The sequence below is a fragment of the Mytilus edulis genome, chromosome 8, assembly GCF_963676685.1.
Source record: "Mytilus edulis chromosome 8, xbMytEdul2.2, whole genome shotgun sequence".
Lineage (NCBI taxonomy): Eukaryota > Metazoa > Mollusca > Bivalvia > Mytilida > Mytilidae > Mytilus > Mytilus edulis.
The window spans coordinates 37,407,765-37,422,789 of record NC_092351.1 but is presented as its reverse complement, the minus strand read 5'-3'; the positions used below and the strand labels follow the sequence as shown (position 1 = coordinate 37,422,789).

The 15,025-nt window shown below is 31.3% G+C and overlaps 1 long non-coding RNA gene across 2 annotated transcripts; it reads right to left on the bottom strand.

Moving 5' to 3' along the window:
* Positions 1–1,401: 1,401 nt before the first annotated feature.
* LOC139486795 (uncharacterized) lies at positions 1,402–14,801 on the bottom strand. Of its 2 annotated transcripts, XR_011655636.1 has the most exons (4): positions 14,611–14,801; positions 5,093–5,138; positions 3,532–3,566; positions 1,402–2,157 (listed from the first exon to the last, which is right to left on the bottom strand). It is a non-coding gene; the product is annotated as an uncharacterized lncRNA (long non-coding RNA). The 2 variants fall into 2 exon arrangements; XR_011655635.1 differs by lacking the exon at positions 3,532–3,566 and having other exon boundaries at positions 14,611–14,795.
* Positions 14,802–15,025: the final 224 nt, after the last annotated feature.

The window sequence follows — 15,025 nt, the reverse complement described above, 5'->3', positions numbered from 1 at the left end:
TACCTTCCTTGAAGTTATTCTAAACAAAAGCATTCCTATAATTCAAAATATTCAAAATATCATACTTATAAATATGCATTCTTATTTATTGAAGGCCACAGAGCTTCGACCGAATAACATACAGTTCTGGAATTATTTTGTTTTCTCTTATTTTTGAGTGTAAATTGACATTGCGATAAGACTCGTCACGGTACTTTTCTATCCCAAATTCATGTATTTGGTTTTGATGTTATATTTGTTATTTTCGTGGGATTTTGTCTGATGCTTGGTCCGTTTCTGTGTGTGTTAGTTAGATTGTAGTGTTGTGTCGTTGTTCTCCTCTTATATTTATGCGTTTCCCTCAGTTTTAGTTTGTTACCCCGATTTTGTTTTTTGTCCATGGATTTATGAGTTTGAACAGCGGTATACTACTGTTGCCTTTATTTATGCACAGATATCCAGTGATAATGATAGAGGAGCCGTAGAATCAGATGAAATTATAACATATTTGAAAAGCTTTGAAGACTAGAATTAATTTTGATAAATAATTTACACTATTTAATTAAAGTTTTTAAATGAGCTTTATACATATTTTCCTGCATTTTTATCACCTTTTGTTATACTTTACTTACATGTATTATGAATCTTGTTCAAAGTGAAATGTGTAAGATGTTGACACAAAGTTTCAAGTCCTATTAAACAATTTATCCATTTTCAATCGTCTAACAAATGACACCTTGTATGTTTCTAGCGACATAAAGTGAGCTGTTTTCAGCCATTTTAGACGAATATTGGGAATACTTGAAAATGAATAATTAAGTACTAACTTACATCAATAGTTTGCAAATAGTTTTATTCAATGATCTTTTTTTCAAACCTGGATAATTCCAGGAATCTGCATAACAGTATCTCCAAAATAATGTTGCTCATAAATAAAAGCAACAACAGTATTTGGCTGTTCAAAAGTTGATTAAGCGAAAACAAATCCGTGTTACAAACTTAAACCGAGGGAAACACATCACCCATAAGAGAACAACAACAGAACAGCAGCAACAATGACGTGCAATAACAACAAATGCCAAACGGGCTATTTGATAACAACTGCCATATTCCTGAAGGACATATTAAGAAAAGGTTAATATGATTGTTTTGTTTTTTTAAATAACTGGCAACTTACATATGCAGATGGAACAAAAATGAAATAAATTTGAACGAAGATTCTCTTCTTTGTGAAACTTTTTAATATGAAATATGTTGTGTAATGTTTTGTTGAAATGTTTTTCGGCCAACTTTTGGTATTTATTTTTTTTGCTGTCTTTTTTTTCTATGTCATTTATTTTTGTTATGTCATTTCTTTTTCTGTTTTTTTTTTAATAACGATGAAGACATTGATATTTAAATCGAACAATGAAATATGCTGTTATCGAAGGAACAAATGCATTTAACTCAAAACAAGTTGCCCTTAATATGCATAACTGGATCTTGGTTAGTCATATTATATAATAATAAGTGGTTTTTTTTTTAATTCAAATTGTATTATACTTTTTTTGCCATTATCATATAATAAATATTTACAATATATAACAAAACACAGCTTGTTGTTACACACCACAATTGGCCGCTTCAGAATCCAAAGAATCATGGGTAATTTCATTGTTTGTACCCAAAAATGAAAATCACGTAACGTCATTGGTTAAATTTCCATTGTTTGTGACATTTTTAACCAATCAGGACGATTTGGTGTACACTTTTGAAAATATTACCCAAGATGCATTAGATTATGAAACGGCGAATTATCTGAAGTTCAGTATAGCTCAGTATAGAATAACAAATGTCATAGTCACATAATTATTCATACATCACAGTTTAATTTAGATTTATTTCGTACTTTCACCCATCTATAATGTTTGGACGATGTTAATAAGGCACCTTTTTCGTTGTAACACTTTATGAACACTTAGGTGCTGCAATAAATAATCAGAGAGCATATTTAAATACTTTTTTTTATCAAATGCTATAAAGGAAATGTAGGTCGTGGATCCCCTTTCTTCCTCGCAGCTTTTGGATTTGTCCTTAGGTATTCCCGTTTCCATTTCAAATAGGCATAAATTATAATAACGGCAAGAACAACGACTACTATCACTGCTGACACAACGACTCCTGTGATCCACACATAATCTGTAAAAAACGAAATGAATAAATGACTTAAGGAAAACGAGTATATATTTACAAGCTGTACATTATGTCTAAATTAATTTTTATGTGTCATATACCAGGTTATGGGAGATGTCGCTTAAATATTAAACATGAACATTGAACAATATTGCACTAAAACAATGCCTTTGATTTCTGACAATATATGAAGACGTATTCGCAGAAATAACTGTCAATATAACAGACAAACGTATTAAAAAATAGTTGAAAACGCGGTTATTATTTGTATGTAATACTTTCCATTAATGTTTCTATGTTCTATTATGAAGACTCTTTTCTTGAACTTGAATCATCTTTAATTGTACCAACTAATATGAATGTTCTTTCAATATATATGTTTTTTTTGTTGTTTTATTGTGCATCTTTAAAACTTTAATAAGCAAGGGTCTACTGGATATCTATACAGCAAATGAAGGTGTCTAAACACGGTAGGTCTATCGTATGTCGTACAATCGATACATCACGCTCTAGCATGTGCAAAGGAGAGGGAGAAAGATGCATGATGAACAGTTAAACTCATCGAAAATATACTGACAACGCCATGGCTAAAAATGATAAAGACAAACAGACTAATGATAATACACAAAAAAACAACATAGAAAACTAAAGACTGAGCAACACGAACTCCACCAAAAACTGAGGGTGATCTCAGATTATAAATTAACTGGGATGTGTGCTCCCCAACAGAGTTACGAGGAAAAATGACTAAAATTAACACTATATAAGTTGCGTCTTAACTCACTGACTTGAGACATGATTTCGTGGTATTCAGAAAATAAAATAGGCATCAGACCTGTTACTTACCAAATGTGATATATTCCCGATTGTTGCATTGTTGCATTCGTGAGATTTTTTCCTTAATCTCGAAGTACTATGGATTGATTAAATTTTAATATCGGCGGTCAAAAGTGAATGAGTGTCAGTAGTAAACAAATTTTGATCTGAAACAGTAATTTTGATCGATTTCGTCTATGTTCAGATTGTTCAGTAGCAGTTATTTACCTCTCAACATCAACGTCATAATGAATGTCTGAAAAGCTACCAAATAGTATGTCTAGACGCATTACCAACACTGATGAATAAGATCATAAAAAAATTGTCGAAATGAAAACTGTCTCGGGAGCATGACGATTTTGTGCAAATACTTCTTCTTCGTGTGCTAGTAGTAGAATATACACCAAGACTATATAAGCTAAATGGACAAATTATTGTGTTCTATGCAAAATACCAAAAATCAATCTCCAGTACAAAAATAAACAAAAATCAAAGCAAAACGAATAAAACCAAACAAAAAAAAAACAACATTCGAAACAAAATCTGCTTGTACAAACACCTTACCTTTCATATGGGTAACCAAGTTTATGTAACGGAACCTATCCAAAATGAAAACGTGCTATAATTCAAATTTTTTGAAGGCACTTTTTTATACTGTAAATAGTTTTATAAATGAAACAAGAATGTGTCCATAGTACACGGATGCCCCACTCGCACTATCATTTTCCATGTTCTATGGACCATGAAATGGGGGTCAATTTGGCATTTAAATTAGAAAGATCATATCATAGGGAACATGTGTACTTAGTTTCAAGTTGATTGGACTTCAACTTTATCAAAAACTACCTTGATCAAAAACTTTAACCTGAATCCTGGCGAACGGACGAACGGACAGACGAACGGACGAACGGACAGACGAACGGACGTACAGACCAGAAAACATAATGCTCCTCTACTATCGTAGGTGGGGCATAAAAAAACTCCGTATAATGGTTTGTTGCGGAATGACGGAATGACGGAATGACGGAATTTTGGAATGGCGGAATTTCGGAAAGACGGACAAGGGTAAAACTATATGGCACCGACAATTTCGTTGCGGGGCCATAAAAATTGAAGAAAAAAAAATAAAGAAGTGTCATACTCAGGATAACGAGGTTAAAAGCAGTTACATTTGCTTTTAACTGGCTGTGTATCTGAATTGTATGGCAAGTTTGACAATTTGAATCTAGATTGACTACATTGAAATATTAAAATGAATAAAACAAAAAGAAGTAAAATCAGCGTCCGGATCAAAAGAACATAAATCAAACATTTTTATAATAATTTCTTCTTTTTTTAGCTCGACACCATACAGCTATGTCGTAGTTGAAGATACGATTAAGAAAGCTCAAAACGGTAAACATTCCAACTGAATGTCTTATCGCTCTCTATTAATTCGTTGGAGATCGGTCTGATGTCGTTCGAGGGTCTTTTATATGGGGGCTGGCTTTAGCTCCAACCAGTCAATACACCGACGTCCAGACTTCAAAGAAATGCCCCAATCAGTTATCAAACATGTTGTTGCACGTCAGACCATTATTAGACAATGTAGTGAGGTGCAATCCTCTTGGAGTTTTTTTTCTTGGTCTTTTTTTTAATTGTTTTGATAGTTACGCATCATTATGAGTATTTTTCATATAAAACCATGTTTTAATATTTTTTAACATGATGATGTCGGAAATTCTTCAAACAGGCATCAGTAGAAATTCTTTCTGTTTCGTCATATTTAGGCTTTAACCTTTTATATTTCGAAGACCAATCGAGTGCATCTTTTGTCTTATATATCATTTACTGTAAAAAAATCTTGAACTCTCGTTGAAAATTTGGAGACATCGCCATAGAAATCTTGTTATGGCTTAAACCAAACCTAGGTTGAAACTTAAGCTTGGTTTCTATATACACAGTAAATAACAATGACAATATATATGTACATAATTTAGTAATTTACTCATTAGCTTTATATACTTTATTTTTTACAAAGTGGCGCTGATTTAGATTTTTGTATAAAAATTCTATTTAGAATTAATATTGATTTTCCCCCTATTTCGAATCCTGTTTTTTTTTTTAAATTTATTTATTTACTTACCTCGGTCTGCAAATTGACCGAACGGTTCTGACATTGGATTACCAACCTAAAATAGAAGAAATTGATGTACACAATTCGCAAAAAAACAAACATGTTGACGATAATCAAGGGTTATGAAATGTAAAACGCATGAAACATTTATTTCCTCTGTTAAGTTCTTTCTCGTTCTTGGTATTTGAAATAATAAACTAGTAAACTGTATCAGTTGTACTGCACCAGATGCGTATTTCGACAATTATTGCCTCTTCAGTAATGCTGGGGCCAACATATTTGAAAATCCAAAACCTTATACAAACGTTGAAGGACTGATCAAAATAAAAAGACACAAAGTATAGCCAAACCCGTACTAAGAATCCGAGCTAAGCATGAGGGAGAAATATTCCTTAAATGACAGAGATGATAAAGATACCTGAGGGACATTCAAACTCAAAGATCGAAAAATAAACTGACAACGCAATGACTTAAACAAAACAAAAGGACACACAGACAAATAAAAGTACAAATGACACAACAAGAAAACTATAGACTAAGCAACACGAACCCCACCGAAACTAGGGGTGATATCAGGCGCTCCGGAATGGTAAGCAGATGTTTTAAAATGAATTCTAAAATTTTATAACAGTAAATTTCAATCACAACAATATTTGTATTATCATAGCATTGTATTCATAGTATTGACTACTAGGCTGGAAAATGTCATAAGTATTTAAAGTACAATTTGTTCAACATTTATTTGAGATCAGAAATTATATTTAATATACAGTAATCAATACAACCTTTTGTTGTCAAGTTATTTTAAACTTGGGTTGAAAATTTGTTGCTGATGATTCTGTATTGAACTTATTTATTAAAATGTCACGAATTTATTGATTGATTTAATCGCCATTTGATAAAATAAAACAACTATTAAACAAAACCCAGAATAGAGCAAATAAATAATCTGAAAACTTTAATGTACACCAAAAAAATATAGTACAGAGAATAAAAAGGTTCACATTACTATAAGACGTGTCACGGTACTTTTCCATCCAAAATTTATGTATTTGGTTTTGATGTTATATTTGTTATTCTCATCGGATGTTGTCTAATGCTTAGTTCGTTTCTGTGTTTGTTACATTTTAATGTTGTGTCATTGTTCTCCTCTTTTATTTAATGCATTTCTCTCAGTTTTAGTTTGTTACCCCGATTTAGTTTTTTTCCATCGATTTACGGGTTTTGAACAGCGGTGTACTACTGTTGCCTTTATTTATGAGGCGTCAGTCTTCTTGAGTAACACTAAAGAAATAGAAAATTAAAAAAATATAAATTGCTTGAGTGGTTTCTTTTCAAAATATCCTTCAACCTCTACTCAAAGTATGTAGAGCTTCACGCGGGTCCTCTAAGTCTGTAACGACATGTTGTATTTCTGAATAAACTTGAAATTGATAATAAATTCATGAAAAGAAGACACAAACTTTTGTGGCTGCAGATTTTGGACGAGTATCATCCAAAATAGCACAAGAAAAACATTTGTATACAAAACCTTCACCATATTAAAGTAACACTATATATTAAACCCTATGAAGTCCTTGCGAATGGTTTATTTTTCTCTAATTTCTCGATTCAAATAAAATCACGAAAATGTTTCTTCCTCTGAAATGATCACTCAGGGAGATAAGAGTCAGTGACAAACGAAAAATTTAAATCCCTCGAACTGGTTTGGCCTTTGAAATCAAGAAATTAAAATTTCCGAGAAAAAAACCGTTACAGTATTGTCATTTTGTTATAATCTAGTTAATTTTGGAGATATGAGTAATTCGATTTTTATCTTGCTGACTCGTAAAATACTCTGGGATCTTCCCTCTTCTTTTTACTGCAGTTTGTCTTTTCGTTATTATTCTTGTTGGCAATGGTGAATATAATAAAGTAGATGTGGTGTAATTGCCAATGAGACTACTCTTCACAGAAGACCAAATAACATAGAAATTACCAACTATAGGTCACCACACGGTCTCCAACCATGAGCAAAGCCCATGTCGCATAGTCAGCTATTAAAGGCCCCGAAATGCATATGACAAATGTGAAACAATTCAAACGAGAAAACTAACGGCCTAATTTTTGTACAAAAAGGCTGTTTTTTTTTCGAATCATAAATGAGTTTTGATAAATCCTGACGTATGGTATCTATAATGTCTACTTTTCTTAAGAAAAATTGATAATCAAGATTTCAAAGGCAAGAATGACAACAAAAACATGGTTTAATATCGAATATAATGCAAACAATAGAAGTCAAACAATTATTGCATAAAGTTATTGAAAAACTTGTTAATTATTTATTAAGTTGCATAATATGAGCATTAAATTACATGACAGATAATCCCTTTATTCTTTAACCTAGAATATCCTGACTTGAACAAATATTTTTAAAACAGAAATCGAAATTATTTATTTGTTTGATATCCATTGGTTTATATACAATCAATTTGATATCCTATTAAAATGTCTGAAAAGTGTGGCAATATGGTATTTTGTTCAATACATAGAACTTTTTTACTTTTGTCTTTTATGCTTGTCGGTATTAAATTTATGAAAGTGAATTAGTTGTACTTTAGGGAAATAATTGGGTTAAGTTTTGCAATGATTGGCTAAAAGTGTCAAAATAGAAGTTTATTATCGGTCAAGCAAATAAAGTCTATACAATTTCATGAGATTCAATCCAGTCCTGTTGCATTAACTTTAATTACAACGGCAAAGGGTCAAGCAGCTTAAAAGTTTCTTTAATCGTAACTCGATAAGGCTTGGTATATTTTAAAACGCGAATTATACTACAGCTGTATTGTCATAAGAGTTTAAACATATTTCATAGAGAGTGTAAATAGAAAAACAACACATGTAAAAGTTGACCATTTGTTGCAGGAATTCCTTTGAAATGCAAACTAAGATTTCTGACAATGTTTATGCTTTCCCTTTATGAATTCCTAACGTTCAAAATTTCGACGTTTTAGAACAATCAATGCAAGAGTAGACAAATTTCTTCGGAAATATACTACCATGATTAGTTCCAATATGATAGTTTTTATTTGAAAATTATAAGATAAATTGGCTTAAAAGAATATTGACACTTTTAATTCAAAGTGCATTTTAAAACATATTTTGATTTGTAAATGCGACACATTTACAATATTAAAACTACCCACCATTTTGAACTGAAAATAAATGGCCGCATTTTTGCGCCTGTCCCAAGTCAGGAGCCTCTGGCCTTTGTTAGTCTTGTATTATTTTAATTTTAGTTTCTTGTGTACAATTTGGAAATTAGTATGGCGTTCATTATCACTGGACTAGTATATATTTGTTTAGGGGCCAGCTGAAGGACGCCTCCGGGTGCGGGAATTTCTCGCTACATTGAAGACCTGTTGGTGACCCTCTGCTGTTGTTTTTTATTTGGTCGGGTTGTTGTCTCTTTGACACATTCCCCATTTCCATTCTCAATTTTATGGTAGTTGTTATCAAATAATTCGTTTCTATGTATGTTGGCGTTTGTATTTGTTGCACTTGAGTGTTCCTGTTGTTGCTTTGTTTTTCTCTCATAGTTGATGTGTTTTTCCCGGGTTAAGTTTAAAACCCGGATTTGTTTTCTCTCGATCAATTTTTGACCTTAGAATACCGACATGTACTACTGTTGTCTTTGTTAATAGGTGGATATTTTTTTTGGATGCAACCGTATTAAAACATTTCACCATGAAGTGCATGTTCCGCTACCTTATATACTGTAGGTATAAAGGTATGGTGATTTCGATTGATTTGACCCAGTAGTACACCAACTGAAAAGCAAGAGGGTCGTCCAATTTGCTGTATGGAGTTAAAGAAACTTACGGTCTGATTGGTGGATGCCCAACTTAGATCATATAAGAGGTTAGAACTCATGCTACCGATATATAGTGGCAATGATTCGCCTTTCACTATGCCCAACGTACTAGACCACCCGACCACGTAGACCACTTGACCACGACGCGCTAGACCACTCGTTGCACACAACGCTCAAACTTTTGCGTTGGATCAAAACTGCATTTTTTACGTGTGCATGCAAAACAAATTTCTTGGTAGAGGGGTCTAAATACAATAGAAACAACACTTTCAAAAATACAAATAAAGTGAAAAATTATTTTTAACAAAACGCATTTGACTAGCAGGTCGAACAAAAGATGTTATTTAACCCTGCTGACTGCCGTTGACGATTTCCAAATAAACAGTTCACCAGATTAACAAAATGGATCTTAATTATTAATTTAATACCGAACAGAAAACAATTAACTTTCGGAAAATATGATAAACCCCAAACAATAGATGCAAACATTAGTACACCATATCCGGATTTTGACAATTTTTAAATGTCTCTTCAGTGATGTTAGAAATCAAAACGATATTTGAAAGGCCATATGTATATATACTATTGTATATGACACTTTGAAAAATCAAGACATCGTCGAAAATGTATTTTTTTCAGTCGATTTGGGTAGTTATTTAAATATATTCTAGTAAACCTAGTGATGCCATTAATGGAGATATGGATTGGAAACCTCCATGTGTGAAGCAGTGGAGTGGTGGTTTTAGACATTGGGCTAGATGTTATGTTATGTCAACAGATAGGGTGAATTATAAAGTATTTCAATGGGCATTTAGAAATGCCATTAATAAAAAGAAAAGTTGGTGTTATAGAATTATGACAAAATTTAGAGAATGTAATGTAGATATATACACTAATTTAGATAATGTATTGCATTAAAATGTTAATACACAGTTAGAATATTTTTTATTTGAAAATTATAAGATAAATTGGCTTAAAAGAATATTGTCACAAAGTGTTGGAAAAAAATTACGCACTTATAAATTGTTTAAAGATGTTTTTGAAACAGAGATGTATTTGAGGAAGAACATTTCAATACGATACAAAAGTGCATTTGCTAAATTTAGGTGTGGCGTCCCCCTTCCGAATAGAAACAGGTCGCTATAAAAATAAAACTGTAAATGAAAGAGTTTGCTTTGTGTGCAATGATAAAATTGAAGATGAGAAACATGTTATTTTAGACTGTCCTTTATATGCAGATTTACATGAAATATTATTTTATGAAGTTAAAAGCAGTAATGTGGATTTTAATATTTTATCTGATGATGATAAGTTTATATAACTTTTTTAAAATACTGATTGTTTTGATGTGGTTGCCAAGACCTGCTTTAACATTTTTTTAAAGTAGAAGACATAGTTTTTTATATGCTTGATTGATGGGTATGTTTTTATAAACTTGAAATATTTTATAGACATGATAATTGTAGTTGTATGGTCTATTTAATTAAGTATGAATTTTTTGAAATACTAAGGCTTTTCTACCTCAGGCATAGATTACCTTAACTGTATATGGCAAAACGTTTAGGAATTTTGGTCCTCAATGCTCTTCAACTTCGAACTTTATTTGGCCTTTTTAACTTTTTTGGATTCGAACGTCACTGATGAGTCTTTTGTTTTTTATATGCTTGATTGATGGGTATGTTTTTATAAACTTGAAATATTTTATAGACATGATAATTGTAGTTGTATGGTCTATTTAATTAAGTATGAATTTTTTGAAATACTAAGGCTTTTCTACCTCAGGCATAGATTACCTTAACTGTATATGGCAAAACGTTTAGGAATTTTGGTCCTCAATGCTCTTCAACTTCGAACTTTATTTGGCCTTTTTAACTTTTTTGGATTCGAACGTCACTGATGAGTCTTTTGTAGACGAAACGCGCGTCTGGCGTATATATAATATTTAGTCCTGATATCTATGATGAGTTTATTTATTAACATAACAAAAATGTTTTTATAGACATGATAAATAATATAGTTATAATTTATATTGAATTCTATAGTCTCTTATAATTCTTTATAGAATGGCACTTATATTTTAATTTATAAGTTTTTTTGTTTTATTCAATGTATATATTATGATGTATTACAAGTGGTGAGACTCTAATAAAATATTGAATCTCTAGTTATAATTGTTAAAAACAACATGCAGTTCTATGAGATATATGATTAAGTTATTGCGATTGAGACACAGGGTATTAATCTAATTACAGGGATTGTGAAATTAAGTATGAGTTTAATAACAGCTGTACATGTTGTTGCCAATTTTACAATGAAGTCAACAGGTCGACAACCAGAAAATTAAATATATTCTAAATTGACCAGGGACGTAATTAAAACTAAATCAAAACCTTCAGTATCGATACATAAAGAAAGAAATAAGTTCAACTGAGGTACAAACATTGTATGGTAAATCTTTCGGTCGATTAACGAGAAGAAGAAAAATAAAGACCTAAACAAACTACATACATGCATATCAAGTAAATACGGAGGATTGTCACGTCATCAAAGTCGTGTATTGATATGATCCGTTATGTTTTCAGAATCTCCTTTTTTTATTTCTCTGCACTTATACATGTATTTAAATGTTATATTCACAATAAAAGCTAACAATAAGTATTACTTTTAATTATTCTGAAAAAAATCAGAATTTTTCTAGTAACTATATAAAATGATATATTAGCATCAAAATGTCTTTGGGTGTTTTTGTAATATAAATATAAAAACGATACCGTATTTAGTGGTGCATCATCTTACAATAATAAGCTTCAAATATTAAAGTATTAAAGCTGAAATCATATCTCAGATCTAAAACTTAATCAGTCTTGCAGTTAGGTTTTGTTTTTGTTTTTATATTATGGACGTCTTTTTATGGTTCTTTTTTCTTATCAAAATTATTTCAATCCTGGTATCTATGATAAGTATATTTACAACCACTGGGTTGATGCCACTGCTGGTGGAGTTTAAGTCACCGAGGGTATCTCCCGCCTAGTAGTCTGTGTTGACATGAGTTATCATTGATATTTTCATTATTATAGATTAACTGTTTTAAAACAACACTTTGAATTTTCGAAATACTAAGGCTTTTCTACCTCAGGAATGGATTACCTAAGCTGTATTTGGCAAAACTTTTAGGAATTTTTGGTCCTCAAAGCTCTTCAACTTCGTACTTTATTTTGCCTATTTATTTTTTTTAATTCGAGCGGCACTGATGAGTCTTTTGTAGACGAAACGCGCGTCTGGCATGGGTATAGAATTGCAATCTTGGTATTATGATGAGTTTATTGATAATCTCAAGAGGAAAAAATACAGAGAAACAATACCATTCAATAATTGTTTTTACTATTCGCATCATATACACGATGTAAGGGATTTCTGACCAAATGCATGATATCTTTCAGAAAGCCAGTTGCCGGCGAACGTGCTCTATGATATTTGATATTAGCACTGTGTCGATGCAATTGCTGATGGACGTTTTTTCTCGAAGACATAAACAGTCTCTATAGACATTGCTTCGATACTGCCATTTTTTATAATATATTTATCTAAAATTAGCTATTGATAAATTGGAAATTAAAGAAGTCCCAACGCTATCAGACAAAGTCGACCATGTAAATTATTTTCCTGTTACTTTTGGTCATAGCTTTTAATTTTTCTACGTTGTTAGACATCCTTTTCTTTCAAATATTTTGGTTTGAGCGATCGTCCCTAATAAAAGTACACCCATAAAAATACTTCGGATGCAAGAAAAAGTGTTACTTTTACTGGAAAAGTTAAAAGCAGAAAGAATTTTGTGTAAAATTTTAAAATAACATTAAACAGTTGGATCTATAAATTATAGATATACTTCATACGTAAGTAATTGATTGACAAATATAAACAAATAGTTTACTGTTAAATGCAAACAAACTGGCATTTTCGTTTGACTGTGGTATACAAAAACTTCAATAATTTTGTCAAGATAAGATTTTTCCAATCCAATTTCATTGAAATCATTAGATCACCCGTTACCAACTAATACACTTAAAGGAAAGCCTTTAACCTCTAGTATTCAATTGACTACATAATGTATCACTAAAAAGAACAGACATATACATCGTAGCTATAGAAGAGGAAAGTAATCATTTCATCAATTCTTGTTTTATCATGTTCAAGGTCCTATTTTTTATCTTTATTAATTTCTTGTAATTCTGCATTGATCATTACTAATGATATTTTTTTCAGTTTATGGATAAAAAAGATAAAAGATTTATCACAAAGTTAATTTCATACATGAATTAGTATCTACAAAGCAGGAAAAGCATTAAAAAACATATACAAGTTAAATTGTTATTTGGATGGAGAGTTGTCTCATTGGCACTCACACCACATCTGCCTTTATCTATATAATAGTTTTTCATGATTATTACATACAAATGTTGGAGTATTTTTGACAAAACTAAACTTACAAAAAAACATACTTCCCACAAACATCTGTTTGAAAGTTTCTTAGATTGGCAGTGTTTTAAAGGGTGTCTTGTTTACTTTTCCTCTTTTTTTTTTTTTTTTTTAGGTGATTCCAACGATAAATATTTCTCGTCTAATCCTATAAAGTTGAACTATATTTTCTCAATCATGGATCAACTCAAGGTCGTACGTATGCCTATAATTGTTTACATCCCCTTAATTTGAACTATGATGACTAGTGGTCTCACTTGTAATCATACCACATTTCCTTATTTTCATAAAAAGTTTAGAGCTATGCACCTGGGAGATATTCTACTAAATTTCAAAAACATTTCACTGCAATTTTCATGACAGTACTGATGTATAGCGAGCCGCTACCGGGCTGTTGACACCAGGCCCTTATGAACGCCAGTCTGCGAATAGAGATATTGACCAAGTGGTAAAAATTAAATGATACCAATAATATATAAAGGCACATTGGTATAATTACTCCCAATATACCAAAAGCTTTGACTTTAGTAAAGAATCTATTAAGCATTAAAGAAGAATAAACTTTTATCTATTTTTGGTGAATGTTTGCATAAAAGGACATATTAAATCCCGATGAAAGACAAATAATATACTAGTAAACATTTCACCGCCAATTTTGTGCTTGTCTGAAGTCAGCTGTTGTCTTTCATGATTCGCCAGTCTATAGAAATTTTGTGTTTGTGTCGGTTCTTTATCAGTTTCTATAAAATTTCGCCATATCTCTTCTAGACTCCGAATTATTTAGAGCTTGACATGTTGAATGAACACCACTATGTCGAAGCTCGTATATTGACGAAGGTGTCTTGGGTTTCCAACACGTCTTCCTATTCAATTGTAATAATTATCATATAGCCGTAAACAGAAACACAAGTTGCGTTCCTCCATTTCATAAATGCACTGCCCAATGTACCTTCATTTCTGCGTTCGCCTGGTGTTTTAAATTTACTCAGAGGGTTTTGCAGTCTTAAATCCAGTTTACACAGACTGTATAAAATATCGGTGTATTACTGTTCAGATATTTTCAGCTATGTTTTTGTATTGAAACAAAAGATTTAATATTGTCATAATACAAAATAATGTTATGAAGGATGAAATACAATGTAATTAAAAAATGTACAATAATAAAATATTTGTATAATCAAGACGGTAAAATACTTACAGTTTGCAGTTTTAATCACAGCCATTAAACTATTACATGCAATCCATTGTACATTATAATCTATCTCGATGTTGAACTATTCATTTTAATATATCCCTGCAATTTGCACAATAAAACTACTATTAAAATACCTAACACATAAAAGGTTTAAAACCCGTCGTGCACAAGGTTAGCGTTAAGATTGAAAGTATATATACTATATAATTAAAGTATTCATCCTTTTAAAAATAAGAACCTTCGTTTTTTAAATTTAAATAAGAGTTAAAATGTTTTCTTATACGAACTTTAAACATAAGTCTTTGTATATTTACAGCGGTGTATACATAATATATTAGACCAATCGACCGTTTCTGTTCTGTAGTAAAGTGTTGAGTATATAATTGTGTATTGACAGTTTTTATTTTGTAACAATGTA